The sequence below is a fragment of the Procambarus clarkii genome, chromosome 90 (genome assembly GCF_040958095.1).
Source record: "Procambarus clarkii isolate CNS0578487 chromosome 90, FALCON_Pclarkii_2.0, whole genome shotgun sequence".
NCBI classification, from domain to species: domain Eukaryota; kingdom Metazoa; phylum Arthropoda; class Malacostraca; order Decapoda; family Cambaridae; genus Procambarus; species Procambarus clarkii.
The window spans coordinates 8,566,731-8,589,737 of NC_091239.1; the positions used below are offsets into that span (position 1 = coordinate 8,566,731).

Genomic DNA, 23,007 nt, shown 5'->3' on the forward strand with positions numbered 1-23,007 from the left:
CCAGGGAATTGCTTGGATTTTGGTGTGTAAGGGAGTTGCTGCATGTAATGTGGTGTTTTCTATATTAATAAATAAGGACTTTATATCCCCTACTGCACTTCCTATTCCATGCCTTCCCTCTCTCTTCCCCACGACCTCTTCCAAGCCTTCCCCCTCCGACGTCTTTCACATTTTTCCATCCTTCCTCTTTCAAGCTATTCGCCACACCCCAATCCTCCAGTTTTATAGAAACTGAGTTAGGTACTGTATTTTCTGCCAGTGTGGTTTCACTAGGCTAGAGGTATGTGTGGGTGTCTGCATCGTCTGTCAAGGCAGATCCAGTCAGATATATGAAGTTGGCCTAATTGAAATTGAAATAAGTTTATTGAGGTAAAATACACACAAAGGGATGAGGTAGCTCAAGCTATTCTCACCCCGTTCAGTACAACGTGTTAATACATACATACACACATCACAAACAATAAACATATTACCAAACATTCTGAGAGATAAACGTCTACATTTCCTAATTGTACTTGCATCATCATACACTTAGGTGTCAAAGAATTGAAAGGCTATTTAATAAGTGTTCAGTAAATATTTGTAATAAAATATTGACTAGGCATGTAGCCAAATATTTCAAATTTGTCAAATTTAAATTTCTCATTACAATTATAAGTAAAAGAACGCTCTAGGGCACTTCCTGGAGGGTATCCGTTGCCATTCTGACCCACTGCCGCACACATTGAGTGCAATATGAAACGATCAAATCATAACCCATTAAAGAGTGAATGAAATCAACCATTCCTTTCTGCACTCTGGTGCAGTTTATCATCCCCCCTCCTTTAGTTGTTGTGATAGAATGACTTTACTAGAGAAAACATTTGTATGCACCTTTTAATCAGCCTATAAATCTCGTTTTGAAGGAAATTGAATGGATTACACAGAACATTTGGAAAAGTATGCGTTGGTGCCGCACTGTGTGTGTATTGGCGTTGCTATGACAAGGTGCATGTGGTGATAGGGGGCGGAGACTCAACATGCACCACCATTCCAATTGGTCGCTGCTCTGGGCCCCCCTATTGCCAGTTTCTAGGTGTAAACAGCCCGCTTGTGATGTCATCATTGAAGCATTGATTTTGACCCGAAGTGGGACTGGCTGCTTTCACTAGTTAGCAGGTCTGGTGAGAGCAGATAGTAGTGAAACATTAAACATATTGTTTGGTCAGAGAAGAGCCTCAACATTTATTACGTGGATTACGTGGATTATTTATTACATTTATTACGTGATGTCATCATTGAAGCATTGATTTTGACCCGAAGTGGTACTGGCCGCTTTCACTAGTTAGCAGGTCTGGTGAGAGCAGATAGTAGTGAAACATTAAACATATTGTTTGGTCAGAGAAGAGCCTCAACATTTATTACGTGGAGCCAAATTATGATTCGAAGCGTAATGTAATCATTACCGTAATCCTCGTTACCGATTATTTTTGTCATGACTTGCCTGGCGACCGGGCGCGACTAGCGTGCGTGTATGTGGAGTATTGGTGAAGAAGATCGATACCGCGCTGGTAATAGTGCATGTTGATGACTGGAGCTCAGGTGAACTGGCAGCCTTGTGCACCTGGACGGTCCGAGGTACAAATCACTGCAAAAGGAGCATCAGACATCAGACAGCGCCATCCTGGGGTTGATGAGCGTTTGGGCTGAGCGTAAGGTGAGAGTAGCACTGATGATGATGACCTTGCTGGGTCAGCATTGTTGGTTCACTTATTGCCATCAATGACAGCATAAAATCTGCAGAGTTCAGTGGTAATAGTTAGAGACGATTTCGGGGCGGGAATGGACTGATGCGTCCACAGGTGTAACACATACGCTTAGCGATCCTTTGGGGCAATTGCTAGACAAATCCCTTCAACTTCTGGCGTACCCCAAGGTGGCTTTGTTATAAAACTCAATTGCAGTATGGCTTTCTTGTAAAGATTATCGAGATAGTGTGTATTTGTTCAATATTCGCGGATACTCGCTGTTCAATAGCGGGCCTGCGTGCCGCTCCAAGCAAGAACCATTTGGAGTAAGTTAGCACAAGTCAAGCGTGGCCCCCGGTCGGGCTTGGAGAGTAGAACAACTCCCAGAACCCACTCCAGGTATATTCCAGGTATCGTGCATGTGAGAGTGTTGGTATACTTGTGGGTTTCACCTGATATCATGAGCAGTGTTACCAGCGGAGGGGGAGAGGGGGATTGTAGATGGCTGTCTTGCACCCGCCTCCCTCCCTCCCCCTCCAATCTACCCCTCCCTCCCTCCCACCCCCTCCAATCTTCCCCTCCCTCCCTCCCACCCCCTCCAATCTTCCCCTCCCTCCCTCCCACCCCCTAAAATCTTCCCGTCCCTCCCTCCCCCTCCAATCTTCCCTTCCCTCCCTCCCATCCCCTCCAATCTTCAACCCCCTCCAATCTTCCCTCAAACTCGTGAACAGCAGGACTCCGATTGCAACAAACTCATCTCGGCAGCAAAAGTATTTTGCAGTCTAAAAGTATTAAAAAGTATTTAATAAAGTATTAAAAGCACAGTCCTATGGACTGTATCCTAATTGCAGTAGTAGCATTAATTATTGTGCTTGGATCAGACGACCAGAAAACTAAGGCAAACATTGCTTCTGGTGTGACCTTAAAAGGTATAGTGTTGGTAGTTAGCATATTCAAACATTCGTTACAGAGGACACAAAAGGTCTTAATCAGATCTCGGCGCAATTTGTTTATATTAAAATTACATCTAACCTGCACCGACTAGGTAACAAGTGGGCCTATGGGCCGCCCCAAGTTACAGCCTATTAGGCCAAGTTTTCACAAGTTAAGCCTAGCCTCAGACCAGGCTTGGGAAAGTGAAGGAACTCCAAGAACCCACTCCACTATATTCCAGGGTCTGGCCAGAGTTCAGCCCACTGGGATATTGATCCATGGAACCAGCATGATAACCAAGTGTAGAACACAGACATGAATATTCTCCTGTTTGTGGATAGCAATAATTTGGTTATTTTCACTAGTGGTACTTTTGCAGCTTTCTCCGCGGCTTCACACGGGAGCTGGAAAGTTGAGCGTGGTGGTGGTGGTTGGCGAGGTGGGTTAAGCTGGCGCACCGGAAGGAAGTGGTTAGAGAGGATGACTCAACCTACTCATTTATTCATTTGCGACCGGACTCGACCTACTCAGTTATTCATCTCAGACCGGAACCCAAACTTCTTCATCCAGCAGCTGTTTAATGTCACTCCCCCACAACCCTTGCCACCCCCCCCCACAACACCTTTGCTACCCCCCCACAACACCTTTGCCATCCCCCATACACCTTTGCCCCCCCCCCCTACAACACCCCCAGAAAACGTACCAGAACTCGGAGTATGTTAGGAAAATTTGATCTTTTCAATGTGTCACAAAGTATTATCTGTAGCCAGAATGGTAGATATTACAGTCTTGGTTCAAACATTTTCCATTATGGTAATACTGCACGTGTCAACATCGTATCAATTAGTTTTTATATCAAGGTTAGGTTTTGTTGCATCGTGCCCAGATCAACCAGGCTGTGGTCCCTACGTTGGACTGCGTGCAGCAGCGTCCTAGTCTGATTTACCAGACTGTCAGTCAGAAGGTCTGGTGCAAGAAGAATTTCAGACCAACCGGGTTGTAGTGGTTATGTAGGCTTGTAGGCCACTCAAAGCAACAGCCTGTTGGATCAAGTTACTACCACAAGTCAAGCTTGACCTCTGGCTTGGCTTGGGGAGTAGAACTTCCAGAGTCCACTCAGATATACTCCAGGTCCTGGGACCAGATTCACGAAAGCACTTACGAACGTGTACATCTTTTCTCAATCTTTGACGGCTTTGGTTACATTTATTAAACAGTTTACAAGCATGAAAACTTGCCAATCAACTGTTGTTATTGTTATAAACAGCCTCCTGGTGCTTCGGTGCTCATTAACTGTTTAATAATTGTAAACAAAGCCGCCAAAGATTGAGAAAAGACGTACAGGTTCGTTAGTGCTTGCGTAGCTGCTTTCGTGAATCTGGCCCCAGGGATCAGGCCACTGGAACATTGGTCGCCATAACCACCCCATTATATCCCCCTCCCCCACCCTCGAGTCTGGTATATGTAGCCTACTAATGGGGTGAGAATAGCTTGAGCTACCTCATCCCTTTGTGTGTATTTTACCTCAATAAACTTATTTCAATTCAATGTAGCCTACTGGCCAGCGCCATTGTCACGTCCAGCTTTACCACTAATGGGGGTATCTTGACCTCTGGTGTTTTCCAGCCGAATCGACAAGTTGTGTGTGTGGCTATAAAGTTGTGCCATCCTGCTTGAAAGAATAGTAACACCCCGCGGGTCTATCCCCAAAAAGCGCAATAGTGAACACCAAAACAAGCGATACTCACCGATAGGTAAGCGAGCAGTCAACATAAATATGAAAGCTGTGTGACTCATGTAAATAAATAAGTTTTCGAACAAGAAATTATTTGATTACTTGAGAAATGTAATACAGTTAGGTGCGTGGTACCACGAGACCTCGCATGGGATTGATTTCAACCAGCCCGGGTTGTGGGCGGCGCCAGTGTGGATGACGGCAAAATGTTGACACTCGTTGTTGAGTTGAAAATGTTGTGACTTGATAGGGGAAATATAGGCTACAGGCGAGGAAGATCCCTGCCCCGTTGATGCCTTTATTAAGACTTAAATGTTATCTAACTCATCACCCCTCGCTGACTGCCTGCCTGCCTGCTTGCCTGCTGGCCTGTATCGAAAACTGTAATCTAAACAATTACAGGATGTAACAATGTTTCCCATTTTCGTGCAGACTAGCAAACAGTGACGTTAACGCTACCTGATACTAGATAAAGCCAGTCAACACAGAAACTGTTGATCTGGTATTGGGGGAAGGTAATACTATGCCATGCCTAGAGGAGGCTACAGATTAGAGTTCAATCGTATTATATTGCCTCAATATTTTACCGTACCATGGGGATTTGTTCTTTAAACAAGTGTGGCTGATCTTAGTCATGAATAGTAGGAAGCTTGTTAATCCTACTTAAGTTATATATATTGTGTGTTCGGTATAGTGAATTCCCAGAGTAGAACATGTGGTCAAAATGGAGGTAGGAATAGCCTAAGCTACTCTATCCCTTTGAGATGTATTACTTTCTTGTCTTTACGGGCTCACCATAGCCCGTGCTACTTGAAACTTGTTCCGAATAGCTGAATCTATAACATCATTCTTGTCTCAATAAATATACTTGAACATGTGGTATTATTAGTTGGGGAAAGGGGAATTTAGACGAGAAATAGACGCAGGTAAAGAAAAGCTATAGAAGTAGGAAATCTTTACATCATGACACACTGTGCTCTCTGACCCCGCTTGAATGTTCGTTCCTGGGCGCCATGTGTGATGAGCACCCGTGTTGAATGTTACCCTCATACTCTCATGTATGCGTGTGTTGGTGCTGAGCAGTGACAGCACCGGCACACTGTCTGGGTTGACGGAACAATTGGTGAAGCAGCTATTGGTGGCCCTCTGCCTCGGTGCTTGGTATGCTGGAGGGTCCGCTTGGGCAATGTGACCCGCATCATGATGTCGTTTTGTTTCGACATTTTCTGTTATTGGGAAAGATGTGCAGGTAGGGAAGGTTGAGAGTAGTGGAGATGTAGAGGTATAGTTCCCGGTCAATCAGGGTTGATAGTAGTGGGGGATATAGAGGTATAGTTCCCGGTCAATTAAGGTTGACAGTAGTGGTATAGAGGTATAGTTCCCGGTCAATCAAGGTTGACAGTAGTGGTATAGAGGTATAGTTCCCGGTCAGTCAAGGTTGAGAGTAGTGGAGATTTAGAGGTATAGTTCCCGGTCAATCAAGGTTGACAGTAGTGGTATAGAGGTATAGTTCCCGGTCAATCAGGGTTGACAGTAGTGGGGATATATAGCGGTATAGTTCCCGGTCAATCAAGGTTGACAGTAGTGGAGATATAGAGGTATAGTTCCCGGTCAATCAAGGTTGACAGTAGTGGAGATATAGAGGTATAGTTCCCGGTCAATCAGGGTTGGTAACTAACCCGGGTTTTTTTCTTAAAACCCAACCCGCCCGGGTTGGGTTTTTGTCTGTTGAATCAATAGATTAAAAATGCGTTTAAATTTAAACAAAAATAACTAAGTTGGGCCATATTAAAGCAATTTTTTTCAGCTTAGCGGTTCTTAAACTAAAAAAAGCCATCCCGGGCGAGTAAGTGGGTAGTTACCACGCCAAGCTTGAGGTGGACGCAACTGTTTTACCTTGCATCCTAAACCCATTCATCAGTCACATTTAAACCCCCGTAAATGTGACTACTTTAAACTATATTAAGTTAATTTGTGTTGAGAGCAAGGTTAGCTCTCCCGTCCTCTCCCTCCCAGCCCGTCCTCTCCCTCCCAGCCCGTCCTCTCCCTCCCAGCCCGTCCTCTCCCTCCCAGCCCGTCCTCTCCCTCCCAGCCCGTCCTCTCCCTCCCAGCCCGTCCTCTCCCTCCCAGCCCGTCCTCTCCCTCCCAGCCCGTCCTCTCCCTCCCAGCCCGTCCTCTCCCTCCCAGCCCGTCCTCTCCAGCGTTGACTACGTCGCTAAACTGATGTACCAAATTCCTTGAACATAAGAACAAGGTAACTGCAGAAGGCCTATTGGCCCATACGAGGCAGCTCCTATCTATAACCACCCAATCCCACTCATAAACATGTCCAACCCATGCTTGAAACAATCGAAGGACCCCCACCTCCACCATGTTACGCGGTAATTGGTTCCAGAAATCAACAACCCTGTTACCGAACCAGTATTTACCCAAGTCTTTCCTAAATCTAAACCTATCCAATTTATACCCATTGTTTCGTGTTCTGTCTTGTGTTGATACTTAATTTGAACCTAACAGACGACCCACAAATAGAAAACGGAACATCGCATCAATTTTGCGAGCCGCTATGATTTTGAGTCCATTGAAATTGCAATAAGTTTATCGAGGTAAAATGCACAAAAAGGGATGAGGTAGCCCAAGCTATTCTCACCCCGTTCAGTACACCGTGTTAATACATACATAGACACACATCACAAACAATAAACGTATTACCGAACATTCTGAGAGATAAACATATACACTTCCTCCTTTACACAAGTAATTTTTGAGTACATCAGTTTAGGGACACAGTCAAAATGCGATGTAGTATTGGAGAGGACGGGATGCTCCTCCCACCCCCCTCGCATTCCCACCCAGGTCTTTCTCCACATATCTTGCTTGTATCAGCTCGGTGGCTGATACGTCTTCAAACATCTTGACGAAATTTGAAAGATGAGGTTTTATAGTGTGTGTCTGACTGGGCCCCTTGGTCTGTAGTGTTCCAGTACTTTGATTGATGTTTCTCTTGCACCGTGTGTGTGTATGTACATATATAGTTGTGTTTGTGGGGTTGAGCTTTGGCTCTTTGGTCATGTCTCTTAACTGTCAATTGGTGTATATATATACTTTTGTGTGTGTGTTTGTATGTGTGAGCCCGCTTGTTTTGTGTGTGTGTTTGTATGTGTGTGTGTGTGTGTGTGTGTGTGTGTGTGTGTGTGTGGTGTAAGAGTTCAGGATGTTGGTTCTTGTTATGCTTATGCTGTTTGGAGTTACTCCACGACTGTGGTGACAGTGTAGGCTGCTTGGAGTTACCCACGACTGTGGTGACAGTGTAGGCTGCTTGGAGTAACTCCACGACTGTGGTGACAGTGTAGGCTGCTTGGAGTTACCCACGACTGTGGTGACAGTGTAGGCTGCTTGGAGTTACTCCACGACTGTGGTGACAGTGTAAGGCTGCTTGGAGTTACTCCACGACTGTGGTGACAGTGTAGGCTGCTTGGAGTTACCCACGACTGTGGTGACAGTGTAGGCTGCTTGGAGTTACCCCACGACTGTGGTGACAGTGTAGGCTGCTTGGAGTTACTCCACGACTGTGGTGACAGTGTAGGCTGCTTGGAGTTACCCACGACTGTGGTGACAGTGTAGGCTGCTTGGAGTTACTCCACGACTGTGGTGACAGTGTAAGGCTGCTTGGAGTTACTCCACGACTGTGGTGACAGTGTAGGCTGCTTGGAGTTACTCCACGACTGTGAGGACAGTGTAAGGCTGCTTGGAGTTACTCCACGACTGTGAGGACAGTGTAAGGCTGCTTGGAGTTACTCCACGACTGTGAGGACAGTGTAAGGCTGCTTGGAGTTACCCCACGACTGTGAGGACAGTGTAAGGCTGCTTGGAGTTACCCACGACTGTGAGGACAGTGTAAGGCTGCTTGGAGTTACTCCACGACTGTGAGGACAGTGTAAGGCTGCTTGGAGTTACCCACGACTGTGAGGACAGTGTAAGGCTGCTTGGAGTTACCCCACGACTGTGAGGACAGTGTAGGCTGCTTGGAGTTCCCCACTCTGGGTTTCTCGTGGTATTTTGAGTCCTCAACTTATGGGTTTGTCACACTTAGTATCCTCCACTTCTCCACTTGTGAAGATTACTCTAATCAGCAACGAGAGAGGGACAGAGAGAGAGAAGAGAACTTCTTCTCTCCGGGGAAGAGAAGGGAAGAGAGATACGAACTGTAGTTGTGACAGATGACAGCACACGTCAACTTTTGGCAGCTAAGACAAAACAGGATGTGACAACTCAGCCAAAGGTCGCACTTCTATAGACTGGAATTATTTTTTAACCCAGGAATATGTAGAACAAAAAAGGCAACAATTTGTCTAATGCCATAAAAAAGCTACGTAGAATAGGCTCCTCAGCTCTCTCTTGCCTATTTAATGCCTGTCCCTACCTCCCCATCACAATCGACTTGAGAATGGTCCAGGACGGACCGAAACGTCGTCGTCCCTTCAATTTCTAGTGTGTGGTCTGGTCAACAGGCTACTGCCAGCATTTCACCAATAATTGTAGACTTAGAATGGGACTACAAGTTGGCAGACGCAAAACACACCTTAGTGGCAGGTTGGCAGGTCTGGACACCACTGGAAACGCTACACAAATTTTATGACATTAGATTAAAGATGACTGGTGAGCGTACCTAGTTTTTTGTGCTCGCTGAAAGGTAGGTTGATGTCCCATGCAAGCTCGGGTGTGTGCGTGCTTGCGTGTGTTAAGAGAGATCTATAATCCAGTAAATTAGTACATGTCGCCTCTTGGCGGTCGGTACAATGAGAGGTCAATGTAGGTCATGTTGTTTTGATGAGACGAAATATAACTCGACAGACGCTCTATACGCTATTATTTTAATTCATCAAGGGTAGTGAAGAGTTTGTGATACACTGTATCGTCGTCACCATCATTGTTGCCATCATCATAATGGTTACCACAGTTCCCCTATTCTATTGGCCCCAATTATTCCCCCCCCCCCCCCCATCCCCCTCGCTATTGGAGCGTGGTATTCTAATAGCAAGGAGGGACTTATTCTAATGGCGAAGAGGCTCCGTGGTTGGGAGATGTGTTTGACTACCCAGAGGACACTAGTGTGTGACATGTGTAACATCTGGTCATAGAATAATAAACCAAGTGTGCTTCCATTCACCTGGGCTCTGGGAGACTCGAACCCTGGACCCAACGCGTGTGAGGCAGAAGCTCTATCGACCGAGCTATTGAGTGATCTTAATAAGGAAAGATTTTTAAAACTGTGTTCTATCCTCGAAAAATAAGTCCAGTTGTTATGATGACAGAGTTGGGGTATTTCTATATTTATCACCCGCATATACCGTTATCTTGAGGTTATCTTGAGATGATTTCGGGGGCTTAGCGTCCCCGCGGCCCGGTCCTCGAACAGGCCTGCTTTTTGTTACACATCCCCCAGGAAGTAGCCCGTAGCAGCTGTCTAACTCCCAGGTACCTATTTACTGCTATGTAACAGGGGCTTCAGGGTGAAAGAAACATTTTGCCCATTTGTCTCCGCCTCCACCGGTGATCGAACCCGGAACCTCAGGACTACGAATCCGGAGTACTGTCCACCCAGCTGTCAGGCGCCCTGCCATTTATTTGTATACAAACGTTGTTGTTAAAGATTTGCTACCTGGAACAAAGTTCCAAGTAGCACGGGCTATGGTGAGCCCGTCTGTATACAAACGCCGTGTGCTCGTGTCCATTGGTAGTGGGTACCACAACAAAACAGGTGCTGGAGAGATACCAAATTGTGAATCCTTGAGTTTCACATTCATGTAATCCCATACACCCTAAAGTAATACGAGGTGGCAGGTATGAATGTTACCATGTATTCTGGGATCACCTAGAGCTATTTATGGTAATGATTTTAGTTAGAATGTGGTAATTATCTTATTGTAATACATAGCCTAACATACTAGGCTTCTGATTGCTTTCTAGAGTTGCATTATTTCAGTTTTATTGCCAGGAATGTCGCTAATATCTAGACACTCTCCTTATAATGTTTAGGGTCTTTGCTAGTGTATTTTTTTGCATACCAGGCATATATACCTAAAGTGGGTTGTGGGAGTTGTTCTATTCCCCAAACCCAGCCTGGGGGCCAGGCTTAACGTATTACTAATATACTGTTACTTAGAGTAGCCCGCAAGCCTCACATCTACTAGAACCCGGGTTAGTCCAGCATTTTTTTTTTATATATAGAATTTTTTTTTTTAACACATCCACTAAGAGATTTTTTTGAACACATACACTTGTGTTCCGATCTTCTTGACTAGAATTCCAGGAGTGTGAATTTTTAGCGGTGTGTGGGGAGATTGTGTACTCACCTAGTTGTGCTTGCGGGGGTTGAGCTCTGGCTCTTTGGTCCCGCCTCTCAATCGTCAATCAACAGGTGTACAGATTCCTGAGCCTATCGGGCTCTATCATATCTACACTTGAAACTGTGTATGGAGTCAGCCTCCACCACATCACTTCCTAATGCATTCCATTTGTCAACCACTCTGACACTAAAAAAGTTCTTTCTAATATCTCTGTGGCTCATTTGGGCACTCAGTTTCCACCTGTGTCCCCTAGTGTGTGTGCGCCCCGTGTGTGTGTGCCCCGTGTGTGTGTGCCCCGTGTGTGTGTGCCCCGTGTGTGTGTGCCCCGTGTGTGTGTGTGTGTGTGTGTGTGTGTGTGTGTGTGTGTGTGTGTGTGTGTGTGTGTGTGTTATACGGATGCTAGTCTACAGCGGGTGAGTGACGTCCCAGATAAATGGAGACATTGATGTGATATGTGACCTTTGAGAGACATTTGCGACACGAGACATTGATGTCACATGACGTGTGACATTCCACATGTTTGTGCGACATTTCTGAATTAATTTAGGCTTTCAGGCTTGTGTGTATTTAGTAATTCAGTGAACAATAGTCGTACCGTGTCCTAAGTATTTCACAAATCCTGTTCCTCCAGTGAATGAATATTCCATCTCCCATTACCTTAGCGAGAGCACAATGCTCAAAGTATTTTGTTTATTTTGAATTTGTATTTTATTTTGAATTTGCAACGCGGATAAATATTCTGTATTATCTTTTATTCGTATATTTTGGTGTTTTTCTCGTATATGTTTTTCTCCTAGGCTTTTGTATGAGGCTTCCAGGTTTGCCTGTTTTACTTTTCATTTTTATAGCGTATTTTTTTGTAGAGAGGGGGAGGGAGGGAGAGACAGACAGACAGGGAGGTAGGGAGGGAGAGACAGACTGTCTATCTGTCTGTCTGACAGACAGGGAGATAAGGGAAGACTTGATAGCATTCGAATAATCCTGTTATTTGCGTTTTCTCTTGTTCCACTTTGCGTATAATTTTCGGTGATGTCTTGGTATTGTTTCTAGTGTGATTGTACCGAGTGTGTCTCAAGACACTGGCGTAGATGTCTCTTACTTTGAGGATCTTCCTAGAATATTATTGTGACGTCATGATTTATGAATGGTAGAATTATTAAATGTGACTTTGTTAAATTATTCTTCACGAGGTTTTGTTCATTTCTTAAAGAGTGGCAAATCTAAGAGAACACGTAGGAAAGAGGACCTTTAGGACTTAAAAATGCGACGTATTATTACAAATTAAAACGCCACTTTTTGGCGTTTTCTGTGTATAAACTTACACAAGTTAAGTGGGTTGCTTGGACTCGTACATTTCTGGTTAGGCAAAAATTGTTTTTTAGGGAGCCGGGAGCCGAGCGGACAGCACACTGGACTTGTGATCTCGTGGTCCCGGGTTCTATCCCGGGTGCCGGCGAGAAACAATGGGCAGAGTTTCTTTCACCCTATGCCCCTGTTACCTAGCAGTAAAATAGGTACCTGGGTGTTAGTCAGTTGTCACGGGCTGCTTCCTGGGGGGGAGGGGGGTAACAAAACGGTCTATATGGTGGCTTCGTCAGCTTCGTGGCCGTTCAAGCCACCTGTGATGGTTTGCAGATTTCACAGAGCTCTGGCGAGAAGAGCAGTTGGTAATAGGCTAGGGGGCCTCGTAGCCTGGTGGATAGCGCGCAGGACTCGTAATTCTGTGGCGCGGGTTCGATTCCCGCACGAGGCAGAAACAAATGGGCAAAGTTTCTTCCACCCTGAATGCCCCTGTTACCTAGCAGTAAATAGGTACCTGGGTGTTAGTCAGCTGTCACGGGCTGCTTCCTGGGGGTGGAGGCCTGGTCGAGGACCGGGCCGCGGGGACACTAAAAAGCCCCGAAATCATCTCAAGATAACCTCAAGATAAGGGAACCGGTTCCTTACAAGGGGACATATTGCGGCTTTCCAACGCTCACACACTACATTTTCCCCTGCACTCTGGTCGATATTGTCGCAAGATGGAGCACCAACCCCGCACATATGCCAGCCCCGCACATATGCCAGCCCCGCACATATGCCAGCCCCGCACATATGCCAGCCCCGCACATATGCCAGCCCCGCACATATGCCAGCCCCGCACATATGCCAGCCCCGCACATATGCCAGCCCCGCACATATGCCAGCCCTGCACATATGCCAGCCCTGCACATATGCCAGCCCCGCACATATGCCAGCCCCGCACATATGCCAGCCCCGCACATATGCCAGCCCCGCACATATGCCAGCCCCGCACATATGCCAGCCCCGCACATATGCCAACCCCGCACATATAACAACCACACAAAGAATTTTTTTCAGTCTTTTTCTCAGAAAGAAAGAATTTTTTCAGTGTCAGAGTAGTTAATAAATGGAATGCATTATGAAGTAATGTGGTGGAGGGTGACTCCATACACAGTTTCAAGTGTAGATATGATAGAGCCCAGTAGGCTCGGGAACCTGTACACCAGTTGATTGACAGTTGAGAGGCGGGACCAAAGAGCCACAGCTCAACCCCCGCAAGCACACAATTAGGCGAGTACACATATAAACAACTCCTGCACTCACTATCTTATCTATTCTCAAAATTGTTGTTCGAATATACTTCTGTTATTTCCTGGTCTAGCTCATTTCCTTTTCCTACTCAAGCGCCCACGCTAATCAGCTTAGAAGGGAACACACGTAGCATTACAGGGAATTTTAAAGTCCCCCCCTAATGCAGGTTCCATGTTCTTTTGTTCTACCCCTCTCTTTCTTATTTTATATATTTAAAAAAATACAAATTAATGGGTAGCGCTTAGAATAAACTTAGAATTGGGCCTTAAAAAGAGGCCCTTTATCCTAGCGATGTGTCCTGTAGTCCTTTTGGGGCATGAGGCTTTTTATAGACCATTGCGGGAGGTGGAAGGAGGGAAGGGGGGGGGGGGGTTATCTTGAGATGATTTCGGGGCTTTAGTGTCCCCGCGGCCCGGTCCTCGACCAGGCCTCCACCCCAGGAAGCAGCCCGTGACAGCTGACTAACACCCAGGTACCTATTTACTGCTAGGTAACAGGGGCATAGGGTGAAACTTTGCCCATTGTTTCTCGCCGGCGCCTGGGATCGAACCCAGGACCACAGGATCACAAGTCCAGTGTGCTGTCCGCTCGGCCGACCGGGGGTTAGGTCAAAGACCTGGGATTGAGGGTAAAGCGATGTATCTGTCAATATTTGTAAAATGTATCTATAAGTAGATGTAGGTTATAGATATGTTGATATAGCGAACGTCACGTGTCTGTGGTGGATATGTTTTGACCTATCGCGATTTATACCCTACTCTTCTATCTCTGCCCCCATCTGTTTCTCTCCCTCCCCCTTTTATATCTCACCGCCCCCCCCCCCTCCTCCCCTACCTCTATCTCCCACGTGTACCGTGTATGTCCTCCCCCCCCCTGCACCCCGCCGGCAGGGGGGCGTCACGTATATAAATACTCGCAGGAGACACCAAACATGGCTTCATCTTCATCTTAACACATTCACAAAGGAGACATCTCCCGTCACGCAGGGTGCAGCCGCACCTCCACAGATCTCCAGTATCAGCTCTTGATACTGGTAATGGCTCAAAAGGGCCACCACTTACGGGCTATTCATGCCCGTGCCACCTTTTGGGTGGCTTAATCTTCATCAATCAATCAATCACACCAAACACTGTTACGGGCTCACCATAGCCCGTGCTACATGGACATTTCGTTCTGAGTAGCTCAATCTGAAACAGGCACTAAACACTTTAAGGGCTATTCATGCCCGTGCCACCTCTTTGTGTGTGGTTTAATCTTTATCAATCAAACACTCATACAGTTACAGCCCCGCTCCTGTGCCAGGTAAGTCCACTACGGGCTCACCATAGCCCGTGCTACTTGCTACTTGCCCCGCTCCTGTGTCAGGTAGTCCACTACGGGCTCACCATAGCCCGTGCTACTTGCAACTTATGGTTCCCAGTATCGCAGGTGTTGGGAATCCCACAGCCTTTTGCGACCCTAGTGAGCTAGCGTGGGTCGAGCTCCGGCTCTTTGGGCCCGGCTCTCAATTGTCCGTCAACTGGCTTACAGCTTTGTGGGCGAATTGGGGGGGGGGGGTCACATCTACATTTCAACCTGTGTATGGTGTCAGATCCACCACCACCAACTGTGTGGTGTCTGCGGTGCTTTGTGTCTTCCTGTCCCCTACATACCAGGGAGCCAATTTCAAAATCAACTTCATAAATGATTTATATTAATGAGTTTACAAAATTAATTATGTAATTAAAAAATGTAATTACATACGTCTTAATAATATGTATTCATTATAATTATGTACTGTGTGTGTGGCGAGTCCAAGGACGCAGGTTCGATGCCATTGTGACTTTAATATGTTCTCATTGATCCATCAAGTTGTTGTGATACTGTGCGTGTGCGGCCGGGTGGGGGGGGGGCTTGTAGGTGAGTAGTGAGACGTCATCAGTGACGTCACTAACCTCCTTAAGGCGGGACCCTTAAACCCTTAAAGGGTTTAAGGGTCCCCTTAAAGGTGTGAGGAACCCGGTCCCAGTTTTCCGGCGAGCTATTTTATAACCAGGGGGCCCTGATGGCTGAGTGGACAGCACTCGGGATTCGTAGTCCTAAGGTTCTGGTTTCAATCCCCGCTGGAGGCGGAAACAATTGGGCAGTTTCTCTTTCACCATGATGCTCATGTTCACTTAGCAGTAAATAGGACATGGGAGTTAGACAGCTGCTACAGGCTGCTTCCTGGGGGGGGGGGGGAGGGGGTGTAACAAAAAGGAGGTCTGGTCGAGGACCGGGTCGCGGGGACGCTAAGTCCCCGAAATCATCTCCAGATAACCCCGAGATAAGATACTGGTGCATAATAGTGGTCTTCTGGACTGTTTTGGTGAGGGGAATATTGGAACAAAGTGGGTCATTCACTTTGGGTCTATAATCGAGAAAAGAAGTTAGGAATCTGTGTACTAGAGAAAGGTTAGAATATATAAATACTAGTGTTGACCAGACCTCACACTAGAAGGTGAAGGGACGACGACGTTTCGGTCCGTCCTGGACCATTCTCAAGTCATTCACAATCGACTTGAGTTTCGGTCCGTCCAGGACGGACCGAAACGTCGTCGTGCCTTCACCTTCTAGTGTGTGGTCTGGTCAACATACTTTGGCCACGTTATTGTGACTCCTCGTCTGCATATAAATACTTGTACTCGCTTAGGGAGCCGGTCGGCCGAGCAGACAGCACGCTGGACTTGTGATCCTGTGGTCCTGGAGTCGATCCCAGGCGCCGGCGAGAAACAATGGGCAGAGTTTCTTTCACCCTATGGCCCTGTTATCTAGCAGTAAAATAAGTACCTGGGTGTTAGTCAGCTGTCACGGGCTGCTTCCTGGGGGTGGAGGCCTGGTCGAGAACCGGGCCGCGGGGACACTGAAGCCCCCGAAATCATCTCAAGATAACCTCAAGATAACCTCGCTTAATTGTGTGGTTAAGCTTTCCTCTCTTGAAAGCTGAATTACCAGCTGTCGGTCGTCAAGTGCCGTTTGGCGCGCTGTGGCCGTTTGGCGCGCTGTGGCCGTTTGGCGCGCTGTGGCCGTTTGGCGCGCTGTGGCCGTTTGGCGCGCTGTGGCCGTTTGGCGCGCTGTGGCCGTTTGGCGCGCTGTGGCCGTTTGGCGCGCTGTGGCCGTTTGGCGCGCTGTGGCCGTTTGGCGCGCTGTGGCCGTTTGGCGCGCTGTGGCCGTTTGGCGCGCTGTGGCCGTTTGGCGCGCTGTGGCCGTTTGGCGCGCTGTGGCCGTTTCCACACCCTCCTGTTGCCTGTTATTGCTGCTTTTGAAACAAGTTATTGAATTAAAGACCAATATCAATATAAGATCAATAATATCCTTTTTTCCCCTCTAGTTCATTTCATTTCCTCACAAGACTTAGTCCACAAACGTTCATTTGAACAGTGGCGTGAAGGTCTGTCCATGTGCCCTTGTCCTAGAGGTATTCACCTAGTTGTGCTTGCGGGGGTTAAGCTCTGCTCCTTGGGCCCGCCTCTCAACTGTCAATCAACAGTTACTAACTACTAACTAAAAAAATGTTCCCACACATTAAGATCTAGTACTGTAGACCTAGTACTAGTAGAACCCTAGTAGACCTTATACACATTAAGGATTAGGTATGAGGTGTTACTCCATGTGAGTGCCCTTGTATGTGAGAGGCGTTACTCCATGTGAGTGCCCTTGTATGTGAGAGATGTTACTCCATGTGAGTGCCCTTGTATGTGAGAGATGTTACTCCATGTGAGTGCCCTTGTATGTGAGAGATGTTACTCCATGTGAGTGTCCTTGTATGTGAGAGGTGTTACTCGCTATGTGCTTACATGTGGGTTATGTTGCCTACAGGGAGGACGGTGCGACCCGGTGTGATGAGCCCCACCTGAAGACGCCCCTGACAATAAAGACATCGCCCCCTCCATCACTCAGACCGCCAATGGTAAGTACTTGGGCTCAGTGATGACTTGTGAGTCTATCAGTCCCTTCTACCCTATTACAGCCAGGGAGAAAACCCAATGTGAACTTCATAACTCTACCATGTTGGGAACTCCGTCATACATTGGACGAGTCGACGGAGTGTGTTTGGGAGGGGGATTTGGCAGTTGTCGATAGTGGGGGAGGGAGTGGGGGGTTTGCAGGTGTCAAGGGAGTGTGTGGGGGCGCGGCAGGTGTCAAGGGTGTGGGTGTGTGTCGGGGAGGCAGGTGTCAAGGGTGTGGGTGTGTGTCGGGGAGGCAGGTGTGGAATGAGTAAGGGGGCACTAAACAGGTGTCCTGGTGTGGGGGGGGGGGTCGGGAGGTACTCGCCTATCAGTGTCTACAGGGAAAGTGAGGTCTGGCTCTTCAGGCCCCGTCAACTAGCCTTGTTGTACCTGTTGCTTTTCAACTTTAAGTACTATTAACTTTCAAATTCTTTGTCGGGATGGGCGTTAGAGTTATGGATGAAGGTTATCTTGAGATGATTTCGGGGCTTAGCGTCCCCGCGGCCCGGTCCTCGACCAGGTCTACTTTTTGTTACACATCCCCCAGGAAGCAGCCCGTAGCAGCTGTCTAACTCCATATGTTGTTGTTATAGATTCAGCTACCCGGAACAAGTTCCTAGTAGCACGGGCTATGGTGAGCCCGTAACTTACCTGGCACAGGAGTGGGGCAAGTAGCACGGGCTATGGTGAGCCCGTGGTGGACTTAATGGCACAGGAGCGGTGCTCTGTAACTCCACAACACCCACTGCCTTTAATACTTCCTCTTGGCACCTGGTCTCATTAACCTACTCACCTGAGTGTGGGGCCATTTGCCCATTTTTTCCTCTGGCGTCTACTTTCACTATTGTGCCCTTTTAAATGGCTCTCTCTCTCGCCTATATTATGTTGTCGCAGACTCGTGTCAGGCCGGACGACCCTCCCCCCTCCCAGCGTGGGGGTGACGACCCCTGGGGGGGGGGGCACATGTGTAGCTCCCCAGGACCTCCTCCCCCCACAAGTAAATACAAGATGTTTGGCGCGCTGTGGCCCTTTGGCGCGCTGTGGCCCTTTGGCGCGCTGCGGCCCTTTGGCGCGCTGCGGCCCTTTGGCGCGCTGTGGCCCTTTGGCGCGCTGTGGCCCTTTGGCGCGCTGTGGCCCTTTGGCGCGCTGTGGCCCTTTGGCGCGCTGTGGCCCTTTGGCGCGCTGTGGCCCTTTGGCGCGCTGTGGCCCTTTGGCGCGCTCCACATACCCCATATTCTTTGACAGGTTCCTAAGTGAACCTAAAAAGACGTGGACTGGAGAACATGATGTTTAGATGTTGGATGTTGTGTAGCCATAGATGTGACCTCGACACACGTGTAGTAGCAACAGCACATCTCGACACGTGTGCCCACACCTGCTGCTGGTGGCTGTGAACACACCTGCCACTGATGGAGGGAGTAGCATGGGAGGGAGTGGGAGGGAGCCAGCGAGTAAACGATATATAGAGCAATCAACCTTATGTAGGGGAGAGTGGAGGGTTCAGAACATATTAGGCGGAGTGCATACACTGCGGGTGTGCGTGTGTCCTCGCCTAGTTGTACTCACCTTGTTGTGTTTGCGTGGGTTGAGCTCTGGCTCTTTGGTCCCGGCTCTCAACCGTCAATCAACAGGTGTACAGGTTCCTGAGCCTACTGGGCTCTATCATATCTACACTTGAAACTGTGTATGGAGTCAGCCTCCACCACATCACTTCCCCGTGTGATAAGGTGTGTGTGTGTGTGTGTGTGTGTGTGTGTGTGTGTGTGTGTGTGTGTGTCAGGGGGGGGGAGGGGGGTGAGTGTACATGTGATAAAATGCTCAGAGACCAACAGTGTTCATCCAGTGGTCAACAGGAAATATGGTGCGCATTCTTAGGAACTTGTATCTACTTCAATATAGGACCAAAAATATAGCCGGAGAGACAATAACTAGGACAAAACCCAGAACTGGATGGTTGGGGCTATATTCTTCACAACAAAATATGCTGATATACCAGCAGTATACCTGGAATGGGTTCTGGGAGTTCTACTCCCCAAGCCATTGGCTTGTAATTACTTGATATAAAATATTGTTGTTTGGAGCGGCCCGAACACGGGAGACATCTCCCGTCACGCAGGGTGCAGTCGCACCTCCACAGATCTCCAGTATCAGCTAATGATACTGGTGATGGCTCAAAAGGGCCACCACTTACGGGCTATTCATGCCCGTGCCACCTCTTGGGTGGCTTCATCTTCATCTTAACACATTCACAAAGGAGACATCTCCCGTCACGCAGGGTGCAGTCGCACCTCCACAGATCTCCAGTATCAGCTAATGATACTGGTGATGGCTCAAAAGGGCCACCACTTACGGGCTATTCATGCCCGTGCCACCTTTTGGGTGGCTTAATCTTCAATCAATCAATCAGCGGCCCGCAGGCTCACACATCCATTACAACTTTGTTAATTCCTGCAAGAAATTGTCTAATTGTTTCTTAAGCACGTCCACGTTTCTTCCTGCAGTGTTTCTTGATGTGTGAGAGATGGTACTCAGAGTACACTCTGATTTCCAACCTTTTAACAGTAAGATCCAGGGATATAGGAAATCAGAGAGTGGAAGCAGAGTCTGTGCGGCTGTTGTTGTTAAAGATTTAGCTACTCAGGACGAAGTGTCCATGTAGCACGGGCTATGGTGATCCCGTGCGGCTGGAACGCACTTGTTTATGTAGTGTGTGGGCGGGTTGAACTGCCCTGGAGGGGGGGGGGGTACTGTCTCAATTATTAAAGCACTCGTGTGTTGACTTGAGAACGCCCGCGGGCTTGTATTACATTTTCCTCAACTGCTTCCTTTCCTAATGCATCCATCTGCCTCACTACCTTCTCGCTCGGTATGTTTATTTTAGCTTCAGGGTCCTTGTTGTGTGTGGGGCAGTGGTCGTGTTTCTCTCCTCCGTCTAGGAAATTGAAATTGAAATAAGTTTATTGAGGTAAAATACACACAAAGGGATGAGGTAGCTCCAGCTATTCTCACCCCGTTCAGTACATCGTGTTAATACATACATAGACACACATCACAAACAATAAACATATTACCAAACATTCTGAGAGATAAACGTCTACAGTTCCTTCTCCGGCTAGAGATCAGTGTGTGTGTGTGTGTGTGTGTGTGTGTGTGTGTGTGTGTGTGTGTGTGTGTGTGTGTGTGTGTGTGTGTGTACTCACCTAGTTGTGCTTGCGGGGGTTGAGCTCTGGCTCTTTGGTCCCGCCTCTCAACCGTCAATCAACAGGTGTACAGGTTCCTGAGCCTATTGGGCTCTATCATATCTACACTTGAAACTGTGTATGGAGTCAGCCTCCACCACATCACTTCCTTATTTATATATGTATGTATGCGAACAAGCCTGAATGGTCCCCAGGACTATATGCGACTGAAAATATGTATGTGTATGTATATATGTATGTATATCAAGAGCGCTGGCTAAGGTAGAGGTGTAGTGGCTCGTTCATGTTATTTAGAGAAACTAAAGCTGCGAGGTGTTAAGAAGTCTTGTGTACTCACCTAGTTGTGCTTGCGGGGGTTGAGCTCTGGCTCTTTGGTGCGTGCTTGGATGATAGTCTTCCATCGATCAACCAGACAGTTGATGGTGGCATTCTGCACTCTGATCTAAACACCACGTTGATTCGGACCATTATGAACTAACGAATCAATATGGGAAAAATGTTAGAATCCTCTAGCGTTCAACAACGTCGCTAAATTGACGTACTAACCTAACCTAACCTAACCTAACAGAGGACTCACATGTAGAAAACGGAATATCACGTGAAGTTTGCGAAGTGATAGTACATCGATTTTAAATTTAAATTTTGCCCCGAGGGGCGAGTTTATTGGGCAGCGCCACTCATCTTGTGAGTGGACACACCGCCATAGCAGAATGTACAACACTCCCCAATAGGAAGAAAACCCGCTGGGTTGCATCTTCAGCATCCTTCCCCCTTGCTTCCCCTGTCTTCATCCTACAGCATCACACACACACAGCCTTGCTCTCTTGTGCCACTCATTACGACCAATTGTGAAGGTCGAGGCTGTGTCATGTGTGTGTGGTTGCCACATATGGAGTCGAGTGTAGCCCTCGAGTAAGTCAGGTGTCTTGTGTGTACATATGTACAGTTGGTACATATGTTTTGACTCTGGCTGGCTCCTCCCTTTCCCTATCCTCCTCCTACCCTTCCCTCTCTCTCTTTCTTTGTCACACATACCCAATCAATCAACCGACCAACTAATCTCAGATACTGTGCAGAATGCCAGCCACAACAACGCCAGTGGAACAAACAGCTCAGCACACACATGACTGTGATCATTAGAGATAATTCTATCACACAGCATCCTCATCACTTTCATCTGCACACACACACACACACACACACACACACACACACACACACACACACACACACACACACACACACACACACACACACACACACACACACACACACACAATAGAGGAGCAACGGGTGCAAAAGAGAGATCATGTGCTCGCATATGCTACACATGGGGCAGCGTGGTTGGCTTTTTGGTTGTAAGGTAACTACTTTGTTATAGTGGACACCCTGTTGACCCCCCCTGATGACCCCTGTTAACCCCTGATGACCCCTGATGACCTCTGTTGAAAACAGGGTGGGGTGGCAGCTGTTTTTGGTCCATACGAGGCAGCTCCCAATCACCCAAACTCATTATATAATATAATCTACCCTTGAATCAGGTAGTTCCACATCAATCAAAAATGGTTGAGAAATCAAATTGGGACAAATTACATACAGCAATTAGAGGAGTTTAAGACTGTAAGAGTTAGTCTTTTCTGCGTAATACACATCATAATCTCTCATCCGGAATGTTTTCCTCGTCTGATGTCCGGTTTGGGAGGTTATCTTGAGGTTATCTTGAGATGATTTCGGGGCCTTTATAGTGTCCCCGCGGCCCGGTCCTCGACCAGGCCTCCACCCCCAGGAAGCAGCCCGTGACAGCTGAATAACTCCCAGGTACCTATTTACTGCTAGGTAACAGGGGCATTCAGGGTGAAAGAAACTTTGCCCATTTGTTTCTGCCTCGTGCGGGAATCGAACCCGCGCCACAGAATTAAGAGTCCTGCGCGCTATCCACCAGGCTACGAGGCTACTACGGAGAAGAAAAAAGTCAACCCAGCATCCGGTTTCTAGTCTTGAAGGAACGTGGCGCGGCGGTAACACACTCGCCTCGCTAGGGATTTGGTCTGAGTTCGAGTCCTGGCCCGGGGAGGATTGACTGGGTGTTAATCCTTAAAACAGTTCGCCTCGGTTAACCTAATTGGGGTACCTTGTTGGGAAGCAGTTGACGGGGGAGCGGGTCGGCCAAGCGGACAGCACGCTGGACTTGTGATCCTATGGTTCCGGGTTCGATCCCGGGCGCCGGCGAGAAACAATGAGCAGTGTTTCACCCTATGCCCCTGTTACCTAGCAGTAAAATAGGTACCCACCTATTTTAAGATTAAGCCACCCAAAAGGTGGCACGGGCATGAATAGCCCGTAAGTGGTGACTCTTTTGAGCCATCACCAGTATCAAGAGCTGATACTGGAGATCTGTGGAGGTGCGACTGCACCCTGCGTGACGGGAGATGTCTTCCGTCCCAAGAGTGATTGATGATTGATTGATGAAGATTAAGCCACCCAAGAGGTGACACGGGC

General features: G+C 47.7%; 1 protein-coding gene across 3 annotated transcripts in view; it reads left to right on the top strand.

Annotated features, from left to right (window-relative positions):
- LOC138349465 (beta-1,4-mannosyltransferase egh-like) overlaps positions 1-23,007 on the top strand; it is an 84,460-nt gene that overhangs the window by 10,928 nt on the left and 50,525 nt on the right. For 2 of the 3 annotated variants that reach the window (XM_069318272.1, XM_069318270.1), the window contains exon 2: positions 17,178-17,268. The exons of the other annotated variant lie outside the window; for it this stretch is intronic. The gene's annotated coding sequence lies outside the window, so the exon portion shown is untranslated. The remainder of the gene's footprint in view (positions 1-17,177; positions 17,269-23,007) is intronic. 3 annotated transcript variants of the gene reach the window in all.